The sequence below is a fragment of the Pan troglodytes genome, chromosome X (assembly GCF_028858775.2).
Source record: "Pan troglodytes isolate AG18354 chromosome X, NHGRI_mPanTro3-v2.0_pri, whole genome shotgun sequence".
In the NCBI taxonomy this organism is placed as follows: domain Eukaryota; kingdom Metazoa; phylum Chordata; class Mammalia; order Primates; family Hominidae; genus Pan; species Pan troglodytes.
The window spans coordinates 63,035,827-63,049,913 of NC_072421.2; the positions used below are offsets into that span (position 1 = coordinate 63,035,827).

The 14,087-nt window shown below is 41.2% G+C and overlaps 1 protein-coding gene across 17 annotated transcripts in view; it reads left to right on the forward strand.

Annotated features, from left to right (window-relative positions):
• The window catches only part of ZC3H12B (zinc finger CCCH-type containing 12B), a 461,523-nt gene that overhangs the window by 340,984 nt on the left and 106,452 nt on the right, over positions 1-14,087 (forward strand). For 11 of the 17 annotated variants that reach the window (XM_063803880.1, XM_054676379.2, XM_054676381.2 and 8 more), the window contains one exon: positions 13,673-13,784. The exons of 4 other annotated variants lie outside the window; for them this stretch is intronic. The gene's annotated coding sequence lies outside the window, so the exon portion shown is untranslated. The remainder of the gene's footprint in view (positions 1-13,672; positions 13,785-14,087) is intronic. 2 more of the 17 variants (XM_054676380.2, XM_054676382.2) reach the window with 1 other exon arrangement.

Sequence of the window (14,087 nt, forward strand, 5' to 3'; positions counted from 1 at the left end):
TAAAGTAGTTTTTTCCAATTCTGTGAAGAAAGTCATTGGTGGCATGATGGGGATGGCATTGAATCTATAAATTACCTTGGGCAGTATGGCCATTTTCACGATTTTGATTCTTTCTATCCATGAGCATGGAATGTTCTTCCATTTGTTTGTGTCCTCTCTTATTTCTTTGAGCAGTGATTTGTAGTTCTCCTTGAAGAGGTCCTTCACATCCCTTATAACTTGGATTCCTAGGTATTTTATTCTCTTTGAAGCCATTGTGAATGGGAGTTCACTCATGATTTGGCTCTCTGTTTGTCTGTTATTGGTGTATAGGAATACTTGTGATTTTTGCACATTGATTTTGTATTATGAGAGTTTGCTGAAGTTGCATATCAGCTTAAGGAGATTTTGGGCTGAAATGATGGGATTTTCTAAATATACAATATCATCTGCAAACAGGGACAATTTGACTTCCTCTTTTCCTAATTGAATACCCTTTTTTTTTATCCTGCATGATGGCTCTGGCCAGAACTTCCAACACTATGTTGAATAGGAATGGTGAGAGAGGGAATCCCTGTCTTGTGCCAGTTTTCAAAGGGAATGCTTCCAGTTTTTGCCTATTCAGTATGATATTGGCTGTCGGTTTGTCATAAATAGCTCTTATTATTTTGAGCTACGTCCCTTCAATACCTAATTTATTGAGAGTTTTTAGCATGAAGGGCTGCTGACTTTTGTCAAAGGCCTTTTCTGCATCTATTGAGATAATCGTGTGGTTTTTGTCTTTGGTTCTGTTGATATGCTGGATTACATTTATGGATTTGCGTATGTTGAACCAGTCTTGCATCCCAGGGATGAAGCCCACTTGATCATGGTGGATAAGCTTTTTGATGTGCTGCTGGATTTGGTTTACCAGTATTTTATTGAAGATCTTTGCATTGATATTCATCAGGGGTATTGGTCTAAAATTCCTTTTTTTTTGTTGTGTCTCTGCCAGGCTTTGGTAATCAGGATGTTGCTGGCCTCATAAAATGAATTAGGGAGGATTCCCTCTTTTTCTATTGATTGGAATAGTTTCAGGAGGAATGGTACCAGCTCCTCTTTGTACCTCTGGAAGAATTTGGCTGTGAATCTGTCTGTTCCTGGACTTTTTTTGGTTGGTAGGCTATTAATTATTGCCTCATTTTCAGATCCTGTTATTGGTCTATTCAGGGATTCAACTTCTTCCTGGTTTAGTCTTGGCAGGGTGTATGTGTCCAGTAATTTATTCATTTCTTCTGGATTTTCTAGTTTGTTTGCATAGAGGTGTTTTTAGTATTCTCTGATGGTAGTTTGTATTTCTGTGGTATCAGTGGTGATATCCCCTTTATCATTTTTTATTGCATCTATTTGATTCTTCTCTCTTTTCTTCTTTATTAGTCTTGCTAGCAGTCTATCAATTTTGTTGATCTTTTCAAAAACCAGCCCGTGGTTTCATTGATTTTTTGAAGGGTTTTTTGTATCTCTATTTCCTTCAGTTCTGCTCTGACTGTAGTTATTTCTTGCCTTCTGCTACCTTTTGGACATGTTTGCTCTTGCTTCTCTAGTTCTTTTAATTGTGATATTAGGGTGTCAATTTTGGATCTTTCCCGCTTTCTCTTGTGGGCATTTAGTGCTATAAATTTCCCTCTACACACTGCTTTGAATGTGTCCCAGAGATTCTGGTATGTTGTGTCTTTGTTCTCGTTGGTTTCAAAGAACGTCTTTATTTCTGCCTTCATTTTGTTATGTACCCAGTAGTCATTCAGGAGCAGGTTGTTCAGTTTCCATGTAGTTGAGCGATTTTGAGTGAGTTTCTTAATCCTGAATTCTAGTTTGATTGCACTGTGGTCTGAGAGACAGTTTGTTATAATTTCTGTTCTTTTTCATTTGCTGAGGAGTGCTTTACTTCCAACTATGTGGTCAATTTTGGAATAAGTGCAGTGTGGTGCTGAGAAGAATGTATATTCTGTTGATTTGGGGTGGAGAGTTCTGTAGATGTCTATTAGGTCCGCTTGGTGCAGAGCTGAGTCCAATTCCTGGATATCCCTGTTAACTTTCTGTCTTGTTGATCTAATGTTGACAGTGGGGTGTTAAAGTCTCCCATTATTATTGTGTGGGAGTCTAAGTCTGTTTCTAGGTCTCTAAGGACTGGCTTTATGAATCTGGGTTCTCCTGTGTTGGGTGCATACATATTTAGGATAGTTAGATTTTCTTGTGGAACTGATCCCTTTACCATTATGTAATGGCCTCTTTGTCTCTTTTGATCTTTGTTGATTGAAGTCTGTTTTATCAGAGACTAGGATTGTAACCCCTGCCTTTTTCTGTTTTCCATTTGCTTGGTAGATCTTCCTCCATCCCTCTATTTTGAGCCTATGTGTGTCTCTGCACGTGAGATGGGTTTCCTGAATACAGCACACTGTTGGGTCTTGACTCTTTATCCAATTTGCCAGTCTGTGTCTTTTAATTGGAGCATTTAGTCCATTTACATTTAAAGTTAATATTGTTATGTGTGAATTTGATCCTGTCATTATGATGTTAGCTGGTTATTTTGCTCCTTAGTTGATGCAGTTTCTTCCTAGCCTGGATGGTCTTTATAATTTGGCATGTTTTTGCAGTGGCTGGTACTGGTTGTTCCTTTCCATATTTATTGCTTCCTTCAGGAGCTCTTTTAGGGCAGGCCTGGTGGTGACAAAATCTCTCAGCATTTGCTTGTCTGTAAAGGATTTTATTTCTCCTTCACTTATGAAGCTTAGTTTGGCTGGATATGAAATTCTGGGTTGAAAATTCTTTTCTATAAGGATGTTGAATATTGGCCCCCACTCTCTTCTGGCTTGTAGAGTTTCTGCCGAGATATCTGCTGTTAGTCTGATGGGCTTCCCTTTTTGGGTAACCTGACCTTTCTCTCTGGCTGCCCTTGCCATTTTTTCCTTCATTTCAACTTTGGTGAATCTGACAATTATGTGTCTTGGAGTTGCTCTTCTCGAGGAGTATCTTTGTGGCATTCTCTGTATTTCCTGAATTTGAATGTAGGCCTGCCTTGCTAGATTGGGGAAGTTCTCCTGGATAATATCCTGCAGAGTGTTTTCCAACTTGGTTCCATTCTCCCCGTGACTTTCAGGTACACGAATCAGACATAGATTTGGTCGTTTCACATAGTCCCATATTTCTTGGAGGCTTTGTTCTTTTCTTTTTCTCCTTTTTTCTCTAAACTTCTCTTCTTGCTTCATTTCATTCATTTGATCTTCCATCACTGATACTTTTTCTTCCAGTTGATCAAATCGGCTACTGAGGCTTGTGCATTCATCACGTAGTTCTCGTGCCTTGGTATTCAGCTCCATCATGTCCTTTAAGGACTTCTCTGCATTGGTTATTCTAGTTCGCCATTTGTCTAATTTTTTTTTCAAAGTTTTTAACTTCTTTGCCATGGGTTTGAACTTCCTCCTTTAGCTCAGAGTAGTTTGATTGTCTTAAGCCTTCTTCTCTCAACTCGTCAAAGTCATTCTCCATCCGGCTTTGTTCCATTGTTGGTGAGGAGCTGCATTCCTTTGGAGGAGGAGAGATGCTCTGATTTTTAGAGTTTCCAGTTTTTCTGCTCTGTTTTTTCCCCATCTTTGTGGTTTTATCTACCTTTAGTCTTTGATGATGGTGACATACAGATGGGGTTTTGGTGTGGATGTCCTTTCTGTTAGTTTTCCTTCTAACAGACAGGACCCTCAGCTGCAGGTCTGTTGCAGTTTGCCAGAGGTCCACTCCAGATCCTGTTTCCTGGGTATCAGCAGTGGAGGCTGCAGAACAGCAGATATTGGTGAGCAGCAAATGTTGCTGCCTGATCGTTCCTCTGGAAGTTTTGTCTCAGAGGAGTACGCGGCTGGGTGAGGTGTCAGTCTTCTCTTACTGGGCTGTGCCTCCCAATTAGGCTACTTGGGGGTCAGGGACCAATTTGAGGAGGCAGTCTGTCCATTCTCGGATCTCCAGCTGTGTACTGGAGAACCACTATTCTCTTCAAAGCTGTCAGACAGGGACATTTAAGTCTGCAGAGGATTCTGCTGCCTTTTGTTTGGCTATGCCCTGCCCCCAGAGGTGGAGTCTACAGAGTCAGGCAGGCCTTCTTGAGCTGTGGTGGGCTCCACCCAGTTCGCACTTCCCAGCTGCTTTGTTTACCTACTCAGGCCTCGGCAATGGCAGGCACCTGTCCCCCAGCCTCGCTGACACCTTGCAGTTTAATCTCAGACTGCTGTGCTAGCAATGAGCGGGGCTCCATGGGCATAGGACTCTCCAAGCCAGGCACGGGATATAATCTCCTGGTGTACCATTTGCTAAGACCATTGGAAACGCACAGTATTAGGGTGGGAGTGACCCAATTTTCCAGGTGCCATCTGTCACCCATTTCTTTGACTAGGAAAGGGAATTCCCTGACCCGTCGTGCTTCCCAGGTGAGGCGATGCCTCGCCCTTCCGCTCATGCTCGGTGCACTGCACCCACTGTCCTGCACCCACTTTCCAACACTCCCCAGTGATATAAACCCGGTACCTCAATTGGAAATGCAGAAATCACCCATCTTCTGCGTCGCTCATGCTGGGAGCTGTAGACTGGAGCTGTTCCTATTCAGCCATCTTGGCTCCACCCCCAATAGGAATGCTTTTACACTGTTGGTGGGACTGTAATCTAGTTCAACCATTGTGGAAGACAGTGTGGTGAATCCTCAAGGATCTAGAACTAGAAATACCATTTGACCCAGCCATCTCATTACTGGGTATATACCCAAAGGATTATAAATCATGCTGCTATAAAGACACTTGCACACGTATGTTTATTGTGGCACTATTCACAATAGCAAAGACTTGGAACCAACCCAGTGTCCATCAATGATAGACTGGGTTAAGAAAATGTGGCACATATACACCATGGAATGCTATGCAGCCATAAAAAAGGATGAGTTCATGTCCTTTGTAGGGACATGGATGAAGATGGAAACCATCATTTTGAGCAAACTATTGCCAAGGACAGAAAACCAAACACTGCATGTTCTCACTCATAGGTGGGAATTGAACAATGAGAACACTGGGACACAGGAAGGGGAACATCACACACTGGGGCTGTCATAGGGTAGGGGGAGGGGGAGGGACAGCATTAGGAGATATACGTAATGTAAATGATGAGTTAATGGGTGCAACCCACCAACATGGCACAAGTATACATATGAAACAAACCTGCATGTTGTGCACAGGTACCCTAGAACTTAAAGTATAATAAAAAAAAAAGGATAGGAGTTGCTATACTCGAAATCAGATTGATTTCAAGACAAAACTTATAGGAAGAGGCAATGACCATAATTATATAACTATAAAGTGGTCAATTCAGCAGGAGATATAGCAATTGTACATTTATATGCACTTAACACTTGATCACCCAGATATATGAGGCACATATTCTTAGAGAATAAGAAAGAGATACAATAATGCTGGAAGACTTCAACCCCCACCCCCACCTTCAGCATGGGATGTATCTTCTAGACCATTAAAAATATATCAACAAACACCAGACATAATCTGCACTATGGATCAAATAAACGTAAGAGATATTTACAGAACATTTCATTCAACAGCTGCAGAATACACATTATTTTCCTCAGCACATGGATCATTCTCAAGGATAGACCATATGTTAGGTCAAGAAGCAAGTCTTAAAGTATTCAACAAAATAGAAATAATATCAAGCATCTTCTCTGGCAAAACAGAATAAAACTAGGAATCAATAATAACAATAATTTTTAAATGTTGCTGTTGTATCATCGATGCAAAGAGACCAACAATAGAACTATAATACAAGAAAATTCACAGAATATTATACACTGGGACAGACTGAGACATTTAGTTAATGGCAAGAACACAGTAAACACAAGCACCAGAAGATGTGCAAGTCAAGTAAAATGATATATGGATTATACAGTGAATTTTCTAAGCCCATCTGAGGACTTTGTACCTTTTCAAAAATATCCTATATACCCCTCCAAGTTACAGAACATCTGTCTTATCTGCTTACTTCATGGCTTTTCCAATATAAAAGGTTTACAAAATCTATTTATACCTTATTTCCCTTTTTATTTAGTATACTGTGGGAAAAAAGATGGAGACAAATATAATTTTCTGACATAAAAAATTAAGTTATTACAGGCACATTTACTGTTTCATTCTAGAAACATCTCAGTTTCACAGGTTGATTATTCAGCAGCTGTGTGGTTTTTTAAAACATTCTTTCATTTTGAGAAAACTAATATATCTCTTTTAGGGCAGATTTTGATTCATAACAATGGTGTGATTATGTGAATTATATTGTGATAATTCATGCAATGATGTCAGGTCCCTGGTTGACTGAGGCTATGAGCCAGTGGGGGATATGGGGCCCAACAGGATGGAGGGCAATTGTTTGCTGGTCCCTTGGGCCTGGAGAAACTGGGCTCTAGGTATGGGGCTAGTAGAGAACAAAGTAGTTGCTCCATGGACACTGAGTCCTGCAGTGATGATCCTTTCAATTGATGCTGAAAAAGCATTTGATAAAATTCAACATTCTCCCTCTCCCTCTCCCTCCTCCCACTTTCCATGGTCTCCCCCTCTCCCTCATCTCCGTCTTCCACTTTCCATGGTCTCCCTCTGTTGCCAAGGCTGGACTGTAATGCCGCAATCTTGACTCACTGCAACCTCCCTGCCTGATTCTCCTGCCTCAGCCTGCCGAGTGCCTGGGATTGCAGGCGCACACCGCCATGCCTGACTGGTTTTTGTATTTTTTGGTGGAGACGGGGTTTTGCCATGTTGCCCAGGCTGGTCTCCAGCTCCTGACCTCGAGTGATCTGCCCGCCTCGGCCTCCCGAGGTGCCGGGATTGCAGATGGAGTCTCGCTCACTCAGTGCTCAATGTTGCCCAGACTGGAGTGCAGTGGCATGATCTCGGCTCGCTGCAACCCCCACCTCCCTGCCGCCTGCCTTGGCCTCCCAAAGTACTGAGATTTCAGCCTCTGCCTGGCCGCCACCCCGTCTAGGAAGTGAGGAGCATCTCTGCCTGGCCACCAATCATCTGGGATGTGAGGAGCCCCTCTGCCCGTCTGCCCAGTCTTGGAAGTGAGGAGCACCGCTTCCCGGCCACCACCCCATCTAGGAAGTGAGGAGCGTCTCTGCCTGGCCGCCCATCATCTGGGATGTGAGGAGCCCCTCTGCCCGGCTGCCCAGTCTGGGAAATGAGGAGTGCCTGTTCCCGGCCGTCATCCCTTCTGGGAAGTGAGGAGCATCTCTGCCTGGCCACCCATCTTCTGGGACGTGGGGAGCACCTCTGCCCGGCTGCCCTGTCTGGGATGTGAGGAGAGCCTCTGCCTGGCCGCCCCATCTGGGAGGTGAGGAGCGTCTCTACCCAGCTGCCACCCTGTCTGGGAGGTGAGGAGCGCCTCTGCCCAGCCGCCACCCCGTCTGGGAAGTGAGGAGCACCTCTGCCCAGCCGCAACCCCATCTGGGAACTGAGGAGTGCCTCTGTCCGGCTGCCCGGTCTGAGAAGTGAGGAGCCCCTCCGCCCGGCAGCCGTCCGGTCTGGGAAGTGAGGAGTGTCTCCACTGGGCTGCCCCATCTGGGAGGTGGGGGGCACCCCCGCCCAGTAGCCACCCCGTCTGGGAGGTGGGGGTCACCCCCGCCTGGCAGCCACCCCGTCTGGGAGGTGGGGGGCGCCTCCACCCGGCTGCCCCATCTGGGGGGTTGGGGGCCCCTCTGCCCGGCCACCACGTCTGGGAAGTGAGGAGCCCCTCTGCCCGGCCGCCACCCCATCTGGGAGGTGTACCCAACAGCTCATTGAGAACGGGCCATGATGACAATGGCAGTTTTGTCGAATAGAAAAGGGGGAAATGTGGGGAAAAGAAAGAGAGATCGGATTGCTACTGTGTCTGTGTAGAAAGAAGTAGACATAGGACGCTCCATTTTGTTCTGTACTAAGAAAAATTCTTCTGCTTTGGGATGCTGTTAATCTATAACCTTACCCCAACCCCGTGCTCTCTGAAACATGTGCTATGTCAACTCAGGGTTAAATGGATTAAGGGTGGTGCAAGATGTGCTTTGTTAAACAGATGCTTGAAGGCAGCATGCTCGTTAAGAGTCCTCACCACTCCCTAATCTCAAGTACCCAGGGACACAAACACTGTGGAAAGCCGCAGGGTCCTCTGCCTAGGAAAACCAGAGACCTTTGTTCACAAGTTTATCTGCTGACCTTCTCTCCACTATTGTCCTATGACCCTGCCAAATCCCCCTCTCTGAGAAACACCCAAGAATGATCAATAAATACTAAAAAAATTAAAAAAAAATTCAACATCCTTTCTTTTTTAATTTAATTTTATTTTAAGTTCTGGGATACATGTGCTTAACGTGCAGGTTTGTTACATAGGTATACATGTGCCATGGTGGTTTGCTGCACCTTTCAACCCGTCATCTAGGTTTTAAGCACCGCATGCATTAGGTATTTGTCCTAATGCTCTCCATCCCCTTGCCCCACAACCCCCGAAAGGCCCTAGTGTGTAATGTTCCCCTCCCTGTGTCCATGTTTTCTCATTGTTCAACTCTCACTTATGAGTGAGAACGTGCAGTGTTTGGTTTTGTTTCCAGCCTCATCCATACCCCTGCAAAGGACATGAACTCATCCTTTTTATGGCTGCATAATATTTCATGGTGTATAAGTACAACATATGCAATAAACACATGTGTACATGTGTCTTGATAGTAGAATGATTTATAATTCTTTGGGTATATACCCAGTAATGGGATTGCTGGGTCACATGGTATTTCTGGTTCTAGATGCTTGAGGAATCGCCACACTGTCTAACACAATGGTTGAACTAATTTACACTACACCAAAAGTGTAAAAGCATTCCAATTTCTCTGCATCCTCTCCAGCATCTATTGTTTCCAGACTTTTTAATAATCTCTATTCTAACTAGTGTGAGATGGTGTCACATTGTGGTTTTGATTTGCATTTCTCTAATGACCAGTGATGATGAGCTTTTTTTCATATGCTTGTTGGCTACCTAAATGTCTTCTTTTGAGAAGTGTCTGTTCATATCCTTCACCCAATTTTCAATGAGATTGTTTGGGTTTTTTCTTGTAAATTTGTTTAAGTTCCTTGTCAATTCCAGATATTAGACCTTTGTCAGATTGATAGATTGCAAAAATTTTCTCCCATTCTGTAGGTTGCCTGTTCACTCTGAGATAGTTTCTTTTGCTGGGCAGAAGCTCTTTAATTTAATTAGATCCCATTTGACAATTTTGGCTTTTGTTGCCATTGCTTTTGGTGTTTTAGCCATGAAGTCTTTGCCCTTGCCTATGTCTTGAATGGTATTGCCTAGGCTTTCTTCTAAGGTTTTTATGGTTTTAGGTTTTACATTTAAGTCTTTAATCCATCTTGAGTTAATTTTTGTATTAGGTGTAAGGAACGGCTCCAGTTTCTGTTTTCTGCATATGTCTAGCCAGTTTTCCCAACATCATTTATTAAATAGCGAATCTTTTCCCTATTGCTTGTTTTTGTCAGGTTTGTCAAAGATCAGATGGTTGTAGATGTGTGGTGTTATTTCTGAGGCCTGTGTTCAGTTCCATTGGTCTACATATCTGATTTGGTACCAGTATCATGCTGTTTTGGTTACTGTAGCCTTGTAGTATAGTTTGAAGTCAGGTAGCCTAATGCCTCTAGCTTTGTTCTTTTTACTTAGGATTGTCTTGGCTATACAGGCTCCTTTTTTGGTTCCATATTAAATTTAAAGTAGTTTTTTTCTAGTTCTGTGAGGAAAGTCAATGGTAGCTTGATGGAAATAGAATTGAATCTATAAATTACTTTGGAGAGTATGGCCATTTTCAAGATATTGATTCTTCCTATCCATAAGCATGGAATGTTTTTCCATTTGTTTGTGTCCTCTCTTATTTCCTTGGGCAGTGGCTTGTAGTTCTCCTTGAAGAGGTCCTGCAGGTCCCTTCTAAGCTGTTAAGTTGTATTTCTAGGCATTTTATTCTTGTTGTAGTAATTGTGAATGGGAGTTCAATTATGACTTGGTTCTCTGTCTATTATTGGTGTATAGGAATGCTTGTGATGTTTGCACATTGAATTTCTATCCTGTGACTTTGCTGAAGTTGCTTATCAACTTAAGGAGTTTTTGGGCTGAGATGATGAGGTTTTCTAAATATAAAATCATGTCATCTGTAAATAGAGACAATTTGACTTCCTCTCTTCCTATTTGAATACCCTTTATTTCTTTCTCTTGCCTGATTGCCCTGGCCAGAACTTCCAATACTGTGTCGAATAGGAGTGGTGAGAGAGGGCATCCTTGTTTGTGCCAGTTTTCAAAGGGAATTCCTCCAGCTTTTGCCCATTCAGTGTGATATGGGCTGTGGGTTTGTCATAAATAGCTCTTATTATTTTGAGATATGTTCCATCAGTGCCTAGTTTATTGAGAGTTTTTAGCATGAAGGGCTGTTGAATTTTGTCAAAGGCCTTTTCTGCATCTATTGAGATAATTATGTGGTTTTTGTCGCTGGCTTTGTTTATGTGATGGAGTACATTTATTGATTTGCATATGTTGGACTAGCCTTGCATCTCAGGGATGAAGCCAACTTCATTTGCTGCTGAATTTGGTTTGCCAGAATTTTATTGAGAATTTTCACATCAATGTTCATCAGGGATATTGGCCTGAGGTTTTTTTGTTGTTGTTGTGTCTTTGCCAGGTTTTGGAATCAGGATGATGCTGGCCTCATAAATTGAGTTAGGGAGAAGTCCCATTTTTTCTATTGTTTGGAATAGTTTCAGAAGAAATGGTACCAGCTCCTCTTTGTACCTCTGGTAGAATTTGGCTGTGAATCTGTCTGGTCCTGGCCTTTCTTTTGGTTGGTAGGCTGTTAATTATTGCCTCAATTTTAGAACTTGTTATTGGTCTATTCAGGGATGCGACTTCTCTCACGTTTAGTATTGGGAGGGTATATGTGTCCAGGAATTTATTGATTTCTTCTAGGTTTCCTAGTTTATTTGTGTAGAGGTGTTTATAATATTCTCTGATGGTAGGTTGTATTTCTGTGGGATCAATGGTGATATCCCCTTTATCATTTTTATTGGGTCGATTTGATTCTTCTCTCTTTTCTTCTTTATTAATCTGGCTACTGGTCTATCTATTTTGTTAATCTTTTCAAAAAACCACCTCCTGGATTCATGGATTTTTGAAGGGTTTTTCGTGTCTCTATCTTCTTCAGTTCCACTCTGATCTTAGTTATTTCTTGTCTTCTGCTAGCTTTTGAATTTGTTTGCTCTTGCTTCTCTAGTTATTTTAACTGTGATGTCAGGGTGTTGATTTTAGATCTTTTCGGCTTTCTGATGTGGGCATTTAGTGCTACAAATTTTCCACTAAACGCTGCTTAACTGTGTTCCAGAGATTCTGGTACGTTGTGTCTTCATTCTCATTGGTTTCGAATAACTTATTTATTTCTGCCTTTATTTCTTTATTTACCCAGTAGTCATTCAGAAGCAGGTTGTTCAGTTTCCATATAGTTGTGTGGTTTTGAGTGAGTTTCTTAATCCTAAGTTCTAATTTGATTGCACTGTGGTCTGAGAGACAGTTTGTTATAATTTCAGGTTTTTTGTTTTTGTCTTTTTTTTTTTTTTTTGCATTTGCTGAGAAGTGTTTTACTTCCAATTATATGGTTGATTTTAGAGTAAGTGCTATGTGGTGCTGAGAAGAATGTATATTCTGTTGATTTGGGGTGGAGAGTTCTGTAGATGTCTATTAGGTCCACTTGGTCCAGAGCTGAGTTCAAGTACTGAATATTCTTGTTAAAAAACCTGTCTCATTGATCTGTCTAATATTTACAGTGGGGTGTTAAAGTCTCCCACTATCATTATGTGGGAGTCTAAGCCCCTTTGTAGGTCGCCAAGAACTTGTTTTATGAATCTAGGTGCTTCTGTATTGGGTACATATATATTTAGGATAGTTAGCTCTTCTTGTTGCATTGATCCCTTTACCATTATGTAATGCCTTTCTTTGTCTTTTTTTATCTTTGTTCGTTTAAAGTCTGCTTTATCAGAGACTAGTATTGCAACCTCGGCTTTTTTTGCTTTTCACTTGCTTGGTAAATATTCCTCCATTCCTTTATTTTGAGCCTATATGTGTCTTTGCACGTGAGATGGGTCTCCTCAATACTGCACACCGATGAGTCTTGACTCTTTATCCAACTTGCCAGTCTGTGTCTTTTAATTTGGGCATTTAGCCCATTTACATTTAACATTAATATTGTTATATGTGAAATTGATCCTGTCATCATGATGCTAGCTGATTATTTTGCACATTAGTTGATTCAGTTTCTTCATGGTGTCACTGGTCTTTATATTTTGGTGTGTTTTTGCAGTGGTTGGTACCGATTTTTCTTTCCCATATTAGGGCTTCCTTCAGGAGTTCTTGTAAGGCAGGCCTGGTGGTACAGAATCCCTCAGCATTTGCTTGTCTGTAAACAATTTTATTTCTCCTTCATTTATGAAACTTAGTTTGGCTGGATATGAAATTTTGGGTTGAAAATTCTTTTCTTTAAAAATATTGAATATTGGGCCCCACTGTCTTCTGGCTTGTAGGGTTTCTGCAGAGAGATCCATTGAATTCAACATCATTTCATAAAGAATAACACCCTCAAAAAGCTAGGTATACAAGAAACATATCTCAATATGATAAAAGGCATATACAATAGACCCATAGCTAGTATTATACTGAATGGGGAAAACCTGAAAGCCTTTCTTCTAAGATCAGGAATACAACAAGAATGCTCACTTTCACCACTGTTTTTCAACATAGTACTAGAAGTCCAAGCTAGACCAATCAGATAAGAGAAAGAAATGAAGAACATCCAAATTAAAATGAAAGAAGTCAAACTATTGTTGTTTGCAGATGATATCATTTTATACTTCACAAAACCCAGAGACTTTACCAAAAATCTATTAGAACTGATAAACAAATTTAATAAATTTGCAGGATACAAATTTAACATTAAAAATCAGTAGCATTTCTATATGCCCACATAGAATATTCTGAAAAAGAAATCATGAAGGTAATCCCATTTACAATAGCTACAAATAAAATAAAATACATAGAATTAACTTAACCAAAGAAGTGAATTTTTTTTTAAATTAAACATGGATGCAAGAAATTAAAAAGTACACCAAAATATGGAAAGGTATTCTCTGTTTGTGGATAGGAAGAATCCATATTTTTAAAATGTCCATTCTACCCAAAGCAATCTATAGATTTAATGCAATCCCTATCCAAATACCATTGATACTTTTTACAGAAATAGAAAAACAATTCTAAATTTTATGGGGAACCATAACAGACCCAGAATATCCAAAGCTATCCTGAGCAAAAAGAACAAAACTGGAGTAATCACATTACCTGATTCCATATTATACTACAGAACTATAGTGATATGGTTTGGCTGTGTCCCCACACAAATCTTGTTTCGAATTGTAATCCCCATGTGTTAGGGAAGGGACCTGGTGGGAGGTAATTAGATCATTGGGGTGGATTTTCCCCATGCAGTTCTCATGATAGTGAGTGAGTTCTTATGAGATCTGATGGCTTAAAAGTGTGACACTTGCACCCTCACTCTCTCTCCTGTCCTGCCATTGTGAAGATGTGCATGCTTCCAACATTGTGAAGATGTGTGTGCTTTCCAGTCACCTTCCACCATGACTGTAAGTTTTCTGAGGCTGCCCAGTCATGCTTCCTGTTAAGCCTGCAGAACTGTGAGTCAATTTAACCTTTTTTCTTTGTAAATTACCCATTTTTAAGTTAGTTCTCTATAGCAGCATGAAAATGTACTAATACTTATAGTAACCAAAATACATGGTACTGGCACAAAAACACACAAATAGACCAGCGGAACAGAATAGAGAACTCAGAGATAAGTCTGTTCACCTGCAGTGGACTCATTTTTGACAAAGGTGCCAAGAACACACTTTGGGGAAAGGACTGTCTCTTCAGTAAGTGGTGTTAAGAAAACCAGATATCCATATGCAGAAGAATGAAACTAGATCCCGGTCTCTCAC